This window comes from Cupressus sempervirens, chromosome 2 (genome assembly GCF_028749045.1).
Source record: "Cupressus sempervirens isolate cs-2001-9-10 chromosome 2, ASM2874904v1, whole genome shotgun sequence".
Lineage (NCBI taxonomy): Eukaryota > Viridiplantae > Streptophyta > Pinopsida > Cupressales > Cupressaceae > Cupressus > Cupressus sempervirens.
In genome coordinates this window covers 360,986,181-361,006,531 of record NC_143119.1, presented here as the reverse complement: position 1 = coordinate 361,006,531, position 20,351 = coordinate 360,986,181, and positions in this window count along the sequence as shown.

The following is a 20,351-nucleotide window of genomic DNA, read 5'->3' as shown; positions in this document are numbered from 1 at the left end:
CCTACAAAAGTGACATCATTTTTTCATTGCATCCAAAATAAGATTCTAGCACTCTGAATCAAGAATGCATGTGCAACTGCATTCTATATGCATGGACAATAGAATGAGATGAGAAAATCCAACACATTTACATTTATTTAATAAGTCTATGCAAACCTCTAAAAAAATGCAAACTTGTTGGGTTTTTTTATCTCCACTTGATTTTGTATGCATATGAATTGAGATTGCATATTTAACTATGGTGCCCTTCTACATTGCCTAAAACCAATAGATTCACATAGTTAGTTGTCATACAATCATAGGTTAATGTTGAACTTCACTTGGTTTTGAGACTAGTTTAATATTCTTTTACTAAGGAGGGCCAACCACATGAAGGTGGAAGCTCATTTGGGCCCATGCCCCCTCCCACAACATTCTAAATTCCCCATTAACATCTAAAATATTAAAGAAATGATCAATATTTAAAGTACAAAAAAAGATTCTACACCTACAAAAGTGACATCATTTTCTGATCTTCTGGTGCATGTCATTTTTCCATTGCATCCAAAATATGATTCTACCACTCTGAATCAAGAACGCACATGCAACTGCACTCAAATGCATGGACAACAGGTGGAGCTGATAAAATACAACATGATTACATTTATTTAATAGGTCTATTAAGTTTTTTAAAGTACAGACCATCATCATGAACAATGTTTGTGATGGTTCATAACTTAAAATACCTAATTAAAGACCTCTAAGAAAACTGCAAACTTGTGTTTTTCAACTCTATCTGATGTCATATTCATATGAATTAACATTGCATATTGAACTATGACATCCTTCTGCATTGCCTGAAACCAAGAGATTCACACAATTAGTTGTCATACAATCATAGGTTATTGTTGAACTTCACTTGGATTCAAGAATAGTTTAATATTATCTAGTAATAAGGGCCAATCATGTGAAGGTGGAAGCTCATTCCCCTGCCACCACCACCCCCCCCTTGGCCCAACATCTGAATTTCTCATTAACATCTAAAATATTTAAGAAAGGGTCAATCTTTAAAGTACCTAGAATGTCCTCATCACCTCCAGCAACTCTTAGGGAAAGTCCATCTTCAGTGCTCATGAGAAATTCATCACATAGGTGCATCCACGAATGTCCTCATCACCACCTACATAAAATGAATCCAGTATTTGAAAATGCCCCCTAAGAAATAATAGTTAAAGTGAAATAAACACATGAAAAATGAGAGAAAAAAAGAGGAATCTACTTACTAATAGTCATTTCCATCACATCTATGGCCATGGTACCTATTGAGTGAGTTTTATTGTTTTTATGTTGTGCCAAGATCTCTCTGTTTACATACATACATACATACATACATACATACATACATACATACATACATACATACATACATACATACATACATACATACATACATACATACATATATGTATATGTATGTATGTATGTATGTATGTATGTATGTATGTATGTATGTATGTATGTATGTATGTATGTATGTATGTATGTATGTATGTATAACACACACATATGCATATACATACACAAATACATACATATATACATATGCAAAGGTCACAAGGGCATGACAACGAGATGTAGAGATCACAAGGACATGATAATGAAATGCAGTGATCGCAATGACACATACATACATACATACATATATACATACATACATACATACATACATGTATATATAGAGATCTTTTTTAAGGTGCTAAGTGACTTACCTCAAGATCCTCCACAAAAATAATGCAGACCAGGAAAAATGGGAAAAGTTTGCAAGAAATTTTACAAAAACATATCATAGCAAATATTTTTAGAAAGAAACACACCATAACCTAGTTAAATTGTTCTAGTTGTTGATTAGTTAGGTTGATATATATGTACATTTAACTGGGTTATGGCTTTTGCAAGGGAATGAGCCTCATGATTATGACATTTATACAGAAGAAGAACTTGCTTCTTCAACTCCTCACACTCAACTCTTCACTAAAGTTATTCTTCCAATAGTGAGAATAGTTGCTACACATTCCTAGGAGCCAATGGACCTTGAACCCATGCTACAATTTTTGGAGACATGGGAGAAGTTACTACCAGCTTTAGTACTTCCTAACATTCTAGATCATATAGTGATGCCCAAATTAACAACAAAAATAGATACATGGGATGTAGAGATCACAAGGGCATGAAAAAATATCCCTATAGAACTGTCATCATATTAGGCACAATAAAATGAACGAGATGCAAAGATTAGAAGGGCATGACAACAAGATTTAGAGATCACAAGGGCATGACAATGAAATGCATCAATCACAAGGGCATGACAACAAAATCCTAGATCTCCACATGATATGTACATACATACATATATAGATACATATACATATATATATATATATACATACATACATACATACATACACACACACACATACATGCATACATATAGATACATAGATACATGTATGTATGTATGTATGTATGTATAAGAGAGATACTTTTTAAGGTACTTATTACATCTCAGCACAACATCAAAATTTATCCAGTTGCATACATATTCCATAATCAAAATAATTAAACAATAAAACTTACTCAACTCGTGCTAAGTGACTTAGCTCAAGATCCTGCACAAAAATAATGTTAATTGTTCCTTTTATTGTACCTAATCTGATGAAAATTCTACAGGAATTTGTAATCAACCTAGGTAATCATCAACTAGACCCATTTAAATCGGTTATGGCTTGTTTATATATGTATATTTAACTAGGTTATGACTTCTTCAAGGGAATGAACCTTGTGATTATGGCATTTACACAAAAGCAAAACGTGCTTCTTCAACTCCTTACACTCAACTCTTAACTAAAGTTATTCTTCTAGTTGTAAGAATAACTACTACAAATTCCTAGGAGCCAAGGGACCCTAAACCTTTGTTATGTTTTCTAGAGACATGGGAGAAATTACTACCGACTTTAGTACTTCATTACATTATGGATCATATAGTGATGCCCAAATTAACAATGATAGTAGATACTTGGGATCCTCACAGGGAGAGCATGTCAATACATGCATGGTTACATCCTTGGCTTCCATTGTTGGACCAGCATATGGAGCCTTTATATCCAACCATTTGTTATAAATTGGGGAATGCACTTCAATCCTGGCATTCAAATGATGCATCTGCATATGAAATTTTATCATCTTAGAAAAGTATATTTGATCCTGCTAGCTGGGAACATATAATTTTTCATTTTATTGTACTAATCTAATGATAGTTCTACATGAATTTATAATCAACCCAGGTAATCAACAACTAGAACAATTTAACTAGGTTATGGCTTGGGCATGTGCTATTCCCGTTTATCATATTGTTGCAATGTTGGAGGCAGCGTTTTTTTATTTGTGCAAGATATGGAGGAAGAGCAGTGGTTTTGACAAACATGAAAATTTAATAATGTGAAGTCACCTTGAGGAACTTATGTATGCTCTTGGAAAACATGTCATCAAAAATATTCATCATGACCTTTTTTTATTCTACATGTTTTTGCATGGAACCTTCATACAGCTAGTTCTCACAAATGTCTACTTAAGAATGTATGTGAACCTACAATGCATTGCTACGTGGTGAAATATGTAGAAATTCATATAATCCTCCATCACACAATGTCTTTTGCTTAGTGTGCTCAGTCATTGAGTTAAGCACCTAAGTTTTCATTTCAAATCATTATTTATCTATTTTGGGCTGAAGAACTAGTACAATAGCCTAGAAAAGTACCTAAGAAGAGATGGATCTTACATTCATTCATTAATAAAATATAGCATTCATTCATTATCACATGAAGTAGAAAACAAATATGAGCATCCATAAAACAATTTCATAATGTACAAAGCTAACATCTAACATTAGTTCATCCTTTAACATTCATTAACAGTAGCACATAGACACATAACATTCAATAACATGTTAAATAAGGTATTTAAACATGCCTCAACCAATTATGATTTAATTTTGGATCACCTACTTGATTGGTTTGGAATTTTGTTCTTACCAAAAATCATAAAATGTAAGAACAATTGTGCCAAAAAGAGCATAAAAAGATGATTATCATGCACCAATCATGTTTTTTAGCTCTTTTGGCACAATCGTTCTTACAATTTTTTGGTTTAATCTCCAACTATTCAGTATGTGTTTTGAAAAATTATTCTTGGACTGTAAGTCAGGAAAAAGAGAAATATCAAACTTGAAAAAGATGTATATAAATGCAATTAATTTTTAAACATCAATTTTATAAACTTAAAAAGAGAATCATAGAAATTATAAGAAACTATTGTGGTTTGTACCATTTGAAAATTATAGTTACAAGTGATAAAGTTGTATACCTTTGATTTAGAGAGTGCAAATAATGGAAATGAAGTATTCCAGAACGTGCAAGCTCAACTTCCCCCCCCCCACAATGTGGATGGCATTGTTAAGTAGAGAATAGTTACATACATACATGTTTAAGTGCTACCTAACTATGTCCAAGGTGTCTGCACACTGCTAGAGGCATACTCTAGGTAGCAGGCTACCTACATATACCCATATCCATAGGATCAAGACCCTTGAACTACTAACTCTAACAAATATGTAGTTTTGGTTTCTAATTTTTTTGATGTAGTTGTATTCCTATAACCACTACTAATATTTACTCACCTAATATAGCTCTTCGCCATCATACACCCACTCGGGAGAATTAGGCAGTTGTCTATAATTATAATATTGTAATACCCTAGTGCAACCTTTGCATTGTAGTTTATAGTATATGTAAGATTAACCTATATACATCCTAGCACACTCCTTATATAGTTATGTTTAAAAGCTTGTGACAATAATCAATGGGTCTAAATAGACCAGTCAAGTTAATGCTGAAACACAAAGTTTAGCCTTCTATTTTCAAAAGCTAGGTACACTAGGTACATATAATGTCTTAAAATATAAGCCTCATGAATTAACATATAATGTCTTAAAATAGTTAAGTGCTACCTAACTATGTCCAAGACATCTACACATTGGAGGCATACTCTACCTACTAGGCTGCCTATATACCTGTATCCACGGGATCAAGACCCTTGAAATACTCACTCTAATGAATGCAGTTTTGGTTTCTAATTGTTTTTATGTAGTTGTATTCCTATAACCACTTGTTATTTTTACTCACCTAATACAACTCTTCGTCATCATACACCCACTTGCCCACTCGAGCAAATTAGGCAATTTTCTATAATTACAATACTATAATACTGGTGCAACATTTGTGTTGTAGTTTACAGTTAATGCAAGGTTAACCTATATACATCCTAACTCACTCCTTATATAGTTATGTTTAAAAGCTTGTGACAATCCCTGTGGCCATGCTACCTATTGAGTGAGCTTTATTATTTTTTTTGTTGTGCCAAGATCTCTCTATTTATATACATATATATACACATATATGCATATACATATGTATATATATGTATATAGGTACATACATACATATATAGAGATCACAAGGGCACGACAACAAAATGTAGTGATCATAAGGGCACAACAACAAAATCCTAGATCTCCATTGATCTCCACAATCCACAAGATCTCTCTCTCTCTCTCTCTCTCTCTCTCTCGCTCTCTCTCTCTCTCTCTCTCTCTCTCTCTCTCTCTCTCTCTCTCTCTCTCTCTCTATATATATATATATATATATATATATATATATATATATATATTTCATATGCAATTTTATCACCTTGGAAAATTGTATTTGATCTTGCTAGCTGGGAAAAATTGATTATTTGTTTTATTATACCTAATCTGATGATAGTCCTACAAGAATTTGTAATCAAACCAACTAATCATAAACTAGACCAATTTAACTAGGTTATGGCTTGTTTCTTCTAAAAATATATGCTATGATATGTTTTTCTAAAATTTATTGCCCATTTTTCCTTGTCTACATTATTTTTGTATAGGATCTTGAGCTAAGTTAGTTAGCATGGGTTGAGTGAGTTTTATTATTTTATTATTTGGATTCTAGAATATTGGCTTTGTTTTATCATTGGTTTTTTTGAAGTCCTGATTTTGATGAAGTAACAAAGTGGTTTTTAGGGTAGAAATGACTATATAATGAAGAGGAAACTTGAAAACTTGAAACTTGAAATGTTGAAAATGAAAGCTATTAAGGATCAAACACCTATGGCACTAGAGTTACAACAAAATGTGAATTTGATTTTATATATAAACAAAAGAAGAAGAAAATAGGACATAAATCATTCCCCATTTGTTTTGATTGTGGAGAGTTGTATGTGAAAGAGGCTGGAGAGCTATGAAAGTTCATGGAGATTTCATTGTCGTGCCCTTGTGATCGCTACATTTTGTTGTCATGTCCTTGTGATCTTTGCATTTTGTTGTGGTGCCCTTGGTGGGGATAAGTGGAGATCTAGGATTTCATTGTCATGTCATTGTAATCTTTGCATTTCATTGTCACACTCTTGTGATCTTCATGCCCTTTCTCTGTGATTTTGTTGTCGTGTCATGCCCTTGTGATCTTCATGCCCTTTGTAGCACTACAACGTTTGGGGTTAAATTGCGATGACAATTTGTGACAATGGTATGATTTGTGGTGTTCGGGCCCAAATGTAGTAGTGCTTACTCTACAATTTTCTTCAAGGGGAGAAGAGGTACCTATGTAAATGTTCTTTTCTTTTTGTTCTAAACATGTATCTCTCTATATTTCCCCCAGCAAGTGATTAGAGAAGCTTCTCTATATGTATATGTATGTGTATATATGGGTAAGTGCACCAAGTTGTGGTGCCAAAAAGGTGACACCATTTTTATTTTTTCTAATTTTCAATAGCGTGTACGTGCTATAGCATGCACGCACTATGGCTTGGGTAACTCGAGCCATAGCGCGTACGCGCTATAACGTGTATGTGCTTTTAAAAAAACCTAATTTTTATAAATGGGTTGCATACACACAACCCATTCATTTTAACTCTTTTTTTCTCCTTCTCCTCGCTACAGTGCATACGCAGATTGCAACAAAACAAATTTTCTACCACTCGCCTTGCCAATATGCCTCCTCATCATCAAAGTTTGAGATCACGAGCACGTTGTATGTTATCTAACTTTCTTTTTGCATTGTTTCATATGTTTTTTATATTGTTGTATAGGTTTTTTTTCAAAAAAAAAAAATAATTTATTTATTTAGATTTCAATTGATTTCTTATCAGGAAATGTCAATAATGAACCAGAAAATCCCCAAGAAGGTCAAAACCAAAACCCTCAAGAAGATCAAAAGCAAAACCCTCCGCAAGAAGAACAACAAATTTCGCAACTTGAGCCAATTGCAAGACCTCCTCCTGACACACAAGAAAATATAATAAATGAAATAGAAAGAGGCAAAATTGAATTAGAAGGACTCATTGGTCGGTTCAAGCAATGTGGACAAACCAATCCAATGAGAGCTCAATTGGCATCATCTCTCGAATCCATTAAGACCCACATAGCTTCTGTTAGTGGTTAGTTAGATGTTTGGTGGGTTAAGAGGGAAGAACAAAAAATATATTATGCAAATAAATTATCATATCAAGATGTTTAAAAAAAAGATATACCTAAAGGTACAATATGTACATTATTTAAAAAACCTAGTGAACAAGATAATATTAGAGAGGGTAGTAAACGATTCCCCATCCATTGGTACATACATGATGCTATTAGAAATAATTTTTGGGATAGATGGTGGATGGTTTTTGATGCCCCTCCTTACAATAATTATGAGGTCCCCGTGTATTTCTTAAGGAAATTGTATTGTGAGTTTTTCCTTGGGGAGATCCCCAATTATTTTGATATATTAGACTCTCAGGGTAGAGGTGGGGGTCATCATTTGAGAGGTTGGGGGCACATCGTGACCCTAATGTAGTTAGGGAAAGTGTGGTCAAGCCATAGGGTAAGCATGTGACTATTCCTTTAGTTGTGAAGGAACATGTAGAGGCCAATGCTCTAGGGACTATTAGAGCTTTGATGCAAACCCTCATTCATTGCATGAGTCCATTAGTTAAGGAGGAACCTTCTACACATCACGGTCACATGTGCACATCATGCATATCCTTATGCACATTTGGCAGTCATGCTGAAGATGGTGCGGATGATGGGCTAGTGACTAATAAGTTCTTGAATGAGACATTTGGCATTGACACACAAGTAAATTACAATTATAATAAACTAATTTGATCACATTTCATATGTATAGTAAATGACTAATTAATTAGCATGTATTGACATTGTTCAAAATTTAGGGTTAGAGTGTTGGTGGCCCTAGTAATGATCCCCCAGCCCCATTTTTCATCCCCTTGACGAGTCTAGAGGTATGTATCGATTTAATCATTTAAATGAATACATATATTTATTAAGTAATCATATGAAGGATTGACAAAAAAATTTATGCATGTGCATCAGTTCTCTATAGGACAGTCGACATTCACTATAGACTCTAAGCCTAGATGTGACATGAGCTTCATAGAGGTACATTTGTTTCATGTTAATTTAATTCATTTGATTATATTTGTTTCATGTTTCATGTTACATTTAACTTGTATTGTATGACATGTAGCTCTTGACATTGGAGACTCCTCCTCATCTTTGGCAGTCTGTCAATCGTGGAGCAGTTGCAACTATGGCTAGTTCACAACCATTGACCGAGGTATGAAAGAATTTTCTTGGTTTTAGTTGTTTTTTATAATATTTAGTATAGAAATTTCTAATGTTATTTATAAGTGATTATATTGATTTAATTGTTGTAGGGTCTTGTCACACCTAATTGTCCACGAGCCTTCGAGGTGGACTTGCAGGGCGACTATATGATGGCGATAAGAAAATAATTAATTTTGTGTGTACATATATTTGATTTTAATGTATAATAATTATTTATTCATATCTACTTTGTTTGTATCAACTTCAGTTAGAGAAGAACCTCAACAAGAGGACAAGTAAGCGTGTGAGGAAGACCCCATAATCGCCACCGTCTCCTTCCACATGATGACAGAAGGCCTCTAGATATTTGTTTCCTTCCTCTCATGGGGAGGAGAAGATATAGTTGATAGACATGTATATGTATAGGCCAGTAGACATATATGTTGGATTTTATGTCAGTGGACATATTCAATATACATTTGATGTATATATGACATTTTATATTTGATGCATGACATTTATTTGATGCATGACATTATTAGACTTATGATATTATTAGTTAATATATGATATGTTTTTTCATGTATGACATTATTAGTTATCATAATATATTATGTGTTTGTTAATGTACATGACATTATTGGTTATCATTTTATATTATATGTTTGTTCATGTATGACATTAAATTCAATACGAAATCAGTTCAAAACTTTGATAGAATATTGATTAACAATAAACTTTATCACTGTTTAAGCATAAGTTTATCATTTTCGATATGTCATCATCATATGATTTATGATCTCATTCATGTTTAGTTTTCCTTCTTTTTCATTTGTTTATCAAGCTTAATTCAATACCTAATCAGTTTGAATTTTTGATACAATATTGATCAGCAATAAACTTTATCAGTGTTAAAGCCAAAAATTTATCATTTGCAATTTATGTCATTGTCATATTGATTTATGATCTTCTTGTTCATGTTTAAAGCCTACCTTCTATGTTATGCATCTAAACATTTATCATAAATTATTATTACAAACATATAACAAATCTAAAACTAAAAATAATACATTACATTAATTCCAAGGTTTAGTTATGATGTAGAGCCCTATAGGATTCTCAAGGTTTCATTAATTCCATATGTTAGATATGCCATCATAGAATACCAATTGTAATGGGCACTCACATATATTCCAATGCATATATTTCCTTATATGCACAATTGGTCAATGTTGTACCTTATAGAAGATAGAATTTTATAGGTAGAATTACTCAATCTTGTACTACACTAGATAAGATGTTCTCTATTATGCATAATGTTTAGCTCTGGCATTTTTTATAAGAGTGTTTCAAGGTTGGGAACCACTTCAACATCATTTGCATGGTTTAGAAGTAATGTCATTGTGGCAAAGGCTTATAAAAGGGAACGAGCCTCGTGATTTTGGCATTTACACAAAAGCAGAACTTGCTTCTTCAACTCCTTACACTCAACTCTTCATTGAAGTTAATCTTATAGTACTGAGAATAACTGCTACAAATTCATGGGAGCCAAGGGACCTTGAACCTATGCTACATTTTCTAGAGACATAGGAGAAGTTACTACATGCTTCAGTACTTCATAACATTCTGGATCATATAGTGATGCCCAAATTAATAACATCAATAGATACTTGGGATCCTCGCAGGGAGACTGTGCCAATACATGCACGGTTACATCCTTGGCTTCCATTTTTGGGCCAGTATATGGAGCCTTTATATCCAACCATTCATTATAAGTTGGGGGAATGCACACATAGGTTTCTTATGGCTCATTAAGTGCATCACTTCTTGAGATTTTACTTCAACCCAAGATCATGTTATTTTTTCCATATTTTTCCTTATTTATGAGTTGGGGATGAGGGTGTCAATAATGTCATAAAGTCCTCCAAAAGTATCCCCAACAAACTTTTAACTAGCTTGGTGTCATTTACTGGCTATCGGTCAACAATTGGAAGCTCGACATGAATCTATTAACCAATCTAAATGAATTTGACCAACTAAATATATATATATATATATAAGTAGCAAATTCTTATGATTATAAAATGATTAAAATTACACACAAGCATTTTTTTTAGTTTTATTCTATTTAGTATTGATACTAACTTTTTGTACGTTATTTCCAGTGAAACAAATAATAAAGCAATCAATTCGACAAGACGTGATTTCTAAAACAACTTCTTAGGATGAAACATTAAAGAAAATAATTCCTTGTTAACAAGCTGATATATAAAATTTATATGGTAGGTCTAGTCATCAATAGTTTTTCATCATTTTTTAAATAATTGTAAAGCATTTATATGTGTTGCCAAATGGAAAGAATTACCTTTGAAAAAGTTAACCACAATTCAAATGTGCTACAAAATCAATAGAAACAAATGAAATCAATTTTGAACTACTTAAAGGCAAGACAAAGAAATTTAACTTCTAATTCCCTATCTAAATGCAAAGAGCTATTGTCATTCATTCATTATATTTGGGTATATCAAAATATTATCCCAGAAACAACAATATGATACATCCCATATCAACTTGTGGACTCAGACTTGTTGCAATTAAGGAGGAAAAGAAGTTTGAAGAGGAATACTTTTATGACATCATGTTGAGACAATTATGATGCAACTAGTTCCTAGTTCTTTGAATCTAGACTATCTTGGTGTTTCACCTACGCTAAATACAACCCACCTTTAGCCCTAATGTGAGTGGAAAAGATGACATCACATTTTTAATGAGAATTAGATAAACATGCTCCCACAAAATTCCCCAACTTCCACCCCAAAACTGGATAAATATTTTTAATGCTACACTTATGTTGATCCTATCACTTTGAAAAATAGGGTGTACATAATAAGATTCTCAAGATTTAATGAAACATTAATGAAGCAAAGATCTAACTACTACAAAGGTTTAAAAAGTTGTTCATCACACTCACTATTGTTGCCTTGAATATTTTCCTTTGATCTCATTCCTTCATAATGCCCTTACCTCATGCATTGATTATCATTAACGTTGTCTCTATAGTGATGCAAAATAGTGATGCATTGATTATTCCTTTGTAAACCCTCATAATGATGCAAAATAGTGATCTTTGTCATTCCTTTGATAGTTTTGACACAATCTTATAAACCTATGGCACATTAGAATATGTGTCATATTAAGCCTACCTCTAATAAACCCTTAAGATTGTGAGTTATGATGAGGAGGAAAATTTATGAGCCCTTTATAATCTTATCCTTCTATGCATCACACCATGTTTTCTCCATGATATTTTCAATTTGGGGGAGATAAATAGAAACTTATGAACTCTTGTAAGCCCCTTAATGTGTCATTATCTTTGTTAGGGACATTTTGGTTCAGCATGCCTGAGAACGTTCAATTTCTCAATGGGATGGGAAGAGGTTGGGGCTAGTGTTTGCCTAGCCACTCAGAGCTAACAGAACATACAGTTCAATCCCTAGAGGAAAGGTGAGAGAAATTTGGCAGTTCGCAACTTTGTACTAGCCAACACTACAAGTTTTAGCATCACCTGAGATGGCATCACAAAATCAAAATGGAGTAAGATGTCCAAAAAGAGAGAGAGGTTACTGTAGGTCTCTACAACATAGTCCTATAGGAACTGAAATCACATCCATACCTCACACGAGCTCTGAGATATGCCCTGTTAAAGATCGTTGCCCTATGGCATTTAGTGACCCTTAGGGACATTTTAGTTCGATGTGCCTGAGAACATTCAAGCACTAAACGGGACATGACAAGGTTGGTGATAGGGTTTACTCGATCACCTAGAGCTAATAGAGCAGATAGTTTGATCCCATGACGAAAGGTGAGAGAGATTTGGCAGTTAGCAACTTTGTACTGGCCAACACTACAAGTTTTAGCATCACCCGAGATGGTGTTGCAAAATCAAAATGGAGTATGATCTCCAAAAAGTAAGAGAGATTATTGTAGGTCTCTGCAATATGGTCCTATAGGAACTAAAATCACATCCATATCTTGCACGAGCTCCAAGATATGCCTTGTGAAAGATCATAGCTCTATGGCATTTAGTGACCCTTAAGGATGTTTTGGTTCGACGTGCCCAAGAATGTTTGAGTACTGAAAGAGATGGGACAAGGTTGGGGATAGGGTTTACCTAGCCACCTGGAGCTAACGAAGCAGACAATTCAATCCCATGACAAAAGGTGGGAGAGATTTGGTAGTTGGCAACTTTGTATTGGCCAACACTACAAGTTTCAGCATCACCTGAGATGGTGTCGCAAAATAAAAATGGAGTATGATCTCTAAAAAGAAAGAGAGGCTATTGTAGGTCTCTACAACATGGTCCTATAGGAACTAGAACCGCATCCATACCTCACACGAGCTCCAAGATATGTCTCGTCAAAGATCGTAGCCCTATGGCATTTAGTAACCCTTAGGGACGTTCTGATTCGGCATGCTCGAGAATGTTTGAGTGCTGAATGGGACAATATGAGGTTTGGGATAGGGTTTACTCAGCCACCTGAAGCTCACAAAGTAGACAATTCGATCCCATAATGAAAGGTGAGAGAGATTTGGCAGTTGGCAACTTTGTATTGGCCAACACTACAAGTTTTAGCATCATCCGAGATGGTGTCGCAAAATCAAAATGGAGCATGATCTCTAAAAAGTGAGAGAGGTTATTATAGGTCTCCATAACATAGTCCTATAGGAACTATAATCAAATCCATACTTCACACAAGCTCTGAGATATGCCCCGTCAAAGATCATAGCCCTATGGCATTTAGTGACCCTTAGGGACATTTCAGTTCAACGTGCCCGAGAATGTTTGAGCACTAAACGAGATGGGACGAGTTTGGGGATAAGGTTTACCCAGCCACTTGGAGCTAATGAAGTAGATAGTTCGATCCCACAATGAAAGGTGAGAGAGATTTGGTAGTGGGCAACTTTATACTAGTTAACACTACAAGTTTCAGCATCACCCGAGATGGCGTCACAAAATCAAAATGGAGTATTATCTCCAAAAAGTGAGAGAGGTTATTGTAGGTCTCCACAACACGGTCTTGTAGCAAGGTAAGTGCACCAATTTGTGGTGCCAAAAGAGGGGTATAAGTGGACACCTTTTTGCTAAAATTAGCAATTTCTGAACTTCAAGAATTTGAAGATAGTTATGTTCAAAATTTTAAGATATGACAAAAAAAAAAGTCGTAGTCCTTTGAATCTAGTTTCTAAACTACTAAATTTTTTTCAAAATGGTTTAGTTTTAGGTCCTCAAAAAAGGGGGCCACAAAAGTGGCACTTTTTATTTAAAAAAAACATAACACGGTGCAAAGTGTGGCCCCTCTAAAATTTTAACTTTTTTTTTGAAATTCTTTAATCACTCTGGTCAAAAGTTACTTAACACTATGTAGTTTATCCTAGATTTTTCAGGTAATTTTATAATGTGTATTTTTTTTTATGAATTTTTTAATGGAAACATCCCAAAAATGTGAAATATCTGTGTGCTTCCCCTAGAAATAACTAAAAACTAATCTAAAATTAAAACTTTTTTTTCAAAGTGTGTAGAATGGAGTCTAGTTTCTAAAAAACTAAGTTGTTGCAAAATTCAATGAACGAGCTAAAATCTATAGCCCAATTAGTACATGGTGGTTTTTGACAAAAAATGAACATACTTTCAAAAGAAATTATATATGAAAGGCTTGAAATAGTTCAAATTAAAAATAAATTTTATGGTTAGATAGCTAACACAGAGACCTATAATGCCATGTAACCTAATCTTATCAATATTAACCATGAGGAATCTCGAATGAGAGCACACAAGAAAAATTAATCATTTTTTGTATGTTTGTTGGAAAACACATCTTAGACCTATTTATAAACTCCAAACCTTTGGGTTGGATCTCCAAGGCAAAACCAAGCCTTAGGCTTGGTTTTAATGCAAAGCTTTCAATAGCGCGTGCGCCCTATAGCGTGTATGTGCTCTTAGAACCATTTGAATTCTTAGTAGCACATGTGCGCTATAGGGCACATGCACTATTAAGGCCTAAATTGCAACACAAGAACAAGAGAGAGTTGGGGGTTAGGGGAATGGCTATGTGTGTGTGAGAGAGAGAGAAAGTAGGGGATGGGAGAGGGGAGAGAGTATGGGATGGGAGAGAGGGAGTGAGAAAGAGTAGGGATGGTAGAGAGAGTATGGGATGGAAGAGAGGGAGTGATAAAGAGTAGGGATGGTAGAGAGAGTACGGGATGGAAGAGAGGGAGTGAGAAAGACTAGGGATGGTAGAGAGAGTATGAGATGGGAGAGAGGGAGTGAGAAAGAGTAGGGATGGCAAAGAGAGTACGAGATAGGAGAGAGAGGAAGTGTGAGAGAGTAGGGGTGGAAGAGAGAGTACAACATGGGGGAGAGAGGAAGTGTGAGAGAGAGTAGGGGTGGAAAAGAGAGAGTACAGGATGGGGAGAGAGATTGAAAGTAGGGGATGGGAGAGAGAGGAAATGTGAGAGAGAGTATAGGTTGGGAGATAGAGATTAAGAGTAGGGAATGGGGGAGAGAGAGAGTAGGCGGTGGGAGACAGAGTGGGAGGAGTGAGAGTGAGAGAGAGGAGAATGGGAGTGCATGTGTGTGAAAGAGAGAGAGTAGGGAATGGGAGAGGGGGGAGACAAAGTAGCTCGAGAGAGAGTAGGGGATGGGAGAGAGAGTAGGAAATGGGAGAGGGAGTGGGAGAGGGGGAGAGAGGGGGGATAGAAATGTGTGTAAGAGAGAAAGAGAGAGAGAGAGTAAGGGGTAGCAAAGAGAGAGCAGAAAGGGAGAGAGTGAGAGTGAAAGAGAGTGTGAGAGTGAGAGTGAGAGAGAGTGAGAGTGAGAGAGCAAGTAGTGAGAGGGAGAGTGAGTGAGAGACAAAGTAGGGAATGGGAGAGGAGAGAGGGGGGATGGGTGTGTGTGTGAAAGAGAGAGTAGGGAATGAGAGAGGGAAGACAGAGAAAGAGAGAGAGTAGGGGATGGAGAGAAAGAGAGTAGGCAATGGCAGAGGGAGTGGGAGAAGGAGAGAGAGGGGGGATGGGATGTGTGTAAGAGAGAAAGTAGGGGATGTGAGAGAGTGTGAGAGAGTGAGAGAGAGTAGGGGTGGTAGAGAGAGAGTGAGAGTAGGGGATGGGAGAGAGAGAGAGAGAGAGAGAGAGAGAGAGGTAGGTGGTGGGAGAGGGAGTGGGAGGGAGAGAGAGGGGGAATGGAAGTGTGTAAGAGAGATAGAGTAGGGAATGTGAGAGAGTAGGCAATGGGACAGGGAGTGAGAGAGAGAGAGGGGGGGAATGGGAATGTGTATAAGAGAGATAGAGTAGGGGATGGGAGAGAGTGTGAGAGTTGAGAAAGAGTAGGGGGTGGCAGAGAGAGATCATACAGGATGGGGGCGAGAGAGAGAGAGAGAGAGAGTGTGAGAGAGAGTAGGGGATGAAAGAGAGAGAGTGAGAGTAGGGGATGGGAGAGATAAAATAGAGAGGGAGAAAGAGTACTTGATAGAGAGAGAGAGATAGTAGGCGATGCAAGAGGGAGTGGGAGAGGGAGAGAGGGGGGGATGGGAGTGTGTGTGAAAAATCTAGAGAGTAGGGATGGGAGAGGAGAGAGAGAGGGGGGATGGGAGTGTGTGTGTCTATGAAAGAGAGAGAGTAGGGGATGGGAGAGGGGAGAGAGAGAGAGTAGGGGATGGGGTAGAGAGAGTAGGCAGTAGGAGAGGGAGTGGGAGAGGGAGAGGGAGGGAGGGAATGAGAATGTGTGTAAGAGAGATAGATTAGGGGATGGGAGAGAGTGTGAGAAAGAGTAGGTGGTGTGCAGAGAGAGTTCGCATGGGATGGGAGAGAGAGAGTGAGATTAGGGGATGGGAGAGTGTGAGAGAGAGTAGGGGATGGGAGAGAGAGAGAGAGAGAGAGAGAGAGAGAGAGAGAGAGAGAGAGAGAGAGAGAGAGAGAGAGAGAGAGAGAGAGAGAGAGAACTTGAGAGAGAGAGAGAGAGATAGCAGGCAGTAGGAGAGGGAGTGGAAGAGGGAGAGGGTGAGAGATAGGGGGGATGGGAGTGTGTGTGATAAATCTAGAGAGTAGGGGATGGGAGAGAAGAGAGTGGGGGGATAAGAGTGTGTGTGTATGTGAAAGAGAGAGAGTAGGTGATGGGGAGAGGGGGAGAGAGAGTAGGGGATGGAGGATAGAGAGTAGGTGGTGGGAGAGGGAGAGAGTGAGAGTAAAGGATGGGAGAGAGTGTGAGAGAGAGTAGGAGATGGGAGAGAGTGTGAGAGAGAGTAGGGAGAGGGATTTAGAGAGAGGGTGATGGGAGTGTGTGTGACAGATCTAGAGAGTAGGGGATGGGAGAGAAGAGAGAGAGAGGGGGATGGGAGTGTGTGTGTGTCTGTAAAAGAGAGAGAGTAGGGGATTGGAGAGAGTGTGAGAGTCTAAGAGAGAGAGAGAGCATTGAATGGGAAAGATAGAGTGAAAGGATGGGAGAGAGTGAGAGAGAGAGTAGGGGGTGGTAGAGAGAGAGAGTATGAGATGGGAGAGATAGAGTGAAAGGATGGGAGAGAGTGAGAGAGAGAGTAGGGGGTGGAAAAGAGAGAGAGTATGAGATGGAGAGACAGAGTTAAAGGATTGGAGAGAGTGTGAGAGAGTATAGGGGGATGGGAGAGAGTGTGAGAGAGAGTTGGGAATGGGAGAGAGAGAGAGTAAGAGTAGGGGATGGGAGAGAGAGAGAGTAGAGAGGGAGAGAGAGATAGTAGGTGGTGGGAGAGGGAGTGGGAGAGGAGGAGAGAGAGGGATGGGAGTGCATGTGAGAGATCTAGAGAGTAAGGGATGGGAGAGGGGAGAGAGAGAGGGGGGGATGGGAGTGTGTATCTATAAAAGAGGGAGTTTAGGGGATGGGAGAGAGAGAGAGAGAGAGAGAGAGAGAGAGAGAGAGAGAGAGAGAGAGAGAGAGAGAGGGGAGAGAGAGAGAGAGAGAGAGAGTAGCAGATGGGAGGAGAGAGAGTAGGTGGTGGGAGAGGGAGTGGAGAGGGAGAGAGGGGGGGATGGGAGTGTGTGTGTAAGAGAGAGTAGGGGATGGGATAGAGTGTGAGAGAGAGTAGGAGGTGGCAAAGAGAGAGAGAATGGGATGGGAGAGAGAGAGAGAGAGAGAGAGAGAGAGAGAGAGAGAGAGAGAGAGAGTAGGGGATGGGAGAGAGTGTGAGAGAGAGAGTAGGGGATGGGAGAGAGTGTGAGAGAGAGTAGGGAGAGGGAGATAAAGAGAGGGGGATGGGAGTGTGTGTGACAAATCTAGAGAGTAGGGGATGGGAGAGAAGAGAGAGGGGGGATGGGAATGTGTGTGTGTGTGTCTATGAAAGAGAGAGAGTAGGGGATGGGAGAGAAGAGAGAGGGGGGATGGGAATGTGTGTGTGTCTCTATGAAAGAGAGAGAGTAGGGGATGGGAGAGAGTGTGAGAGAGAGTAGGAGGTGGTAGAGAGAGAGTACAAGATGGGAGAGATAGAGTGAAAGGATGGGAAAGAGTGTGAGAGAGAGTAGGAGGTGGCAGAGAGAGAGTACAGGATGAGAGAGATAGATTGAAAGGATGGGAGAGAGTGTGAGAGAGAGTAGGGGATGGGGAGAGAGTGTGAGAGAGAGTTGGGGATTGGAGAGCGAGAGAGATTAAGAGTAGGGGATGGGGGAGAGAGAGAGAGAGAGAGAGAGAGAGAGAGAGAGAGAGAGAGAGAGAGAGAGAGAGAGAGAGAGAGAGAGAGAGAGAGAGAGAGAGAGATAGTAGGCAGTGGGAGTGAGAGAGGGGGATAGAGAGGGGGGATGGGAGTGTGTGACAGATCTAGAGAGTAGGGGATGGGAGAGGAGAGAGAGAGGGGGGATGGGAGTGTGTATCTATAAAAGAGAGAGTTTAGGGGATGAGAGAGGGGGGAGAGAGAGAGAGAGAGAGAGAGAGAGAGAGAGAGAGAGAGAGAGAGAGTAGAAAATGTGAGAGAGAGTGAGTGTGTGTGTGTGTGAGAGAGAGAGATAGTAGGAAGTGGGAGAGGGAGGATGGGAGTGTGTGTGAGAGATCTAAATAGGGGATGGGAGAGGAGAGAGGTGAGAGAGGTAGAGAGGGAGTAGGAGGTGGGAGAGGGGAGAGTGAGAGAGAGAGAGAGAGTAAGGGATGGGAGAGGGGAGAGAGAGAGTGTAGGGGATGGGAGAGAGAGTAGGGAGGGAGAGAGAGTAGGCGATGGGAGAGGGGAGAGAGAGTAGGGAGAGAGAGAGAATAGGGAGTGTTGGAGTTTTTTTAAAATTACTGAGCAATAGAGAGCCTCAATACCAAAATGATAATACTTATGCAACCTAAGGATTAGCCATTTCCTATTTTTAGTTACATATGCAAATCATTTGGATCCAACATAACAAAACCAAGAATGGTTTTCTTCTCTTTAGGCTCTACCAAAACCAAGGTGGGTATACCTAAGGGGTGACTCAATCTGACTATTGTTGTATGAAAACTATCTTAGTTTCATTCTCATTCTCATCCTCAATCCATATACACATAGCTAATTGTGACATTTTAAATAGAATACATCCCATATAACAGATTTGGTCATAAAGACTTCTATAGATCTGCAAGTATTCTTTGCAATAGTGGCTAACTAAGGCTAGAATATTTCATGCAAACAAGTATTGACCAACTTTGAAGATCTTCAGGAAATAAAAGTAAAATTGATTGTAATTTTGCATTTGATACCCATTTATGATCTATTTCTCTTTCAGCTAAATCACCTTGACCAGTGCCTAATCTAGTAGGGCTCAGAGTTTACTACAAATCTATAAATCTAACTCATTGCCTTGCAACAAATATTATCAACAATTCTTACTGAAATCCATCATTCAAAACATCCTTCTCATTACTACAGCAACCTCATCAAATCATCAAAGCGTTTACTCAATTCATTGAACTAATAGCAATGATGAAAAGATATACAACCTAAAGGATTGCATTCAATTGCACAAGTTTTTACTCATTAAACATCAAGACAACTAAGTAACCAAAAGGAGACAAAATTCAGAAAGAACTGATATGGGGACAACTCATAATTTGTATTCATTTTCTTTGAAAATTGTATACACTTTGTAGTAAACTTAGAATGACCATAGGAAGAAACACAAAGATCATTCTGTATTAGTGTATTCCCATAAACTAATAGAGAAAATACATCATAAGCTTGCTCAAATTACTTGGACTGAAAACAAACTAAGTATGACAACAAACATTAGAAATTGGACCATCTTCTAGCCCTAGAATCTCACTTATATAATGTGAGATGCAACAAGCTTCAGGCTAAGAGAATCGATAGGTGTCTTTACAAAAGATATCTACATACACCTATCACAAAATGACAAAAATGTGAGTAACAGAAGATTTCTAAATCAACATTCCTTTTGGTGGGTCCCCTTTTGTTACATCCTCTAATGTTGTTGATTTGGTCGCTATTCTAATTCCTCCGTGTATGCAACTGCCAAGCTAGCCAATGATGAAGTTTGTTCTGATGATTACAGGTTAATCTCCACGCGTGGGTTTTTGCCATCTTCATCCTGTACTGCAAGAGTAACTTCAACTTTTCCCTCTTCTTTAGTTGTG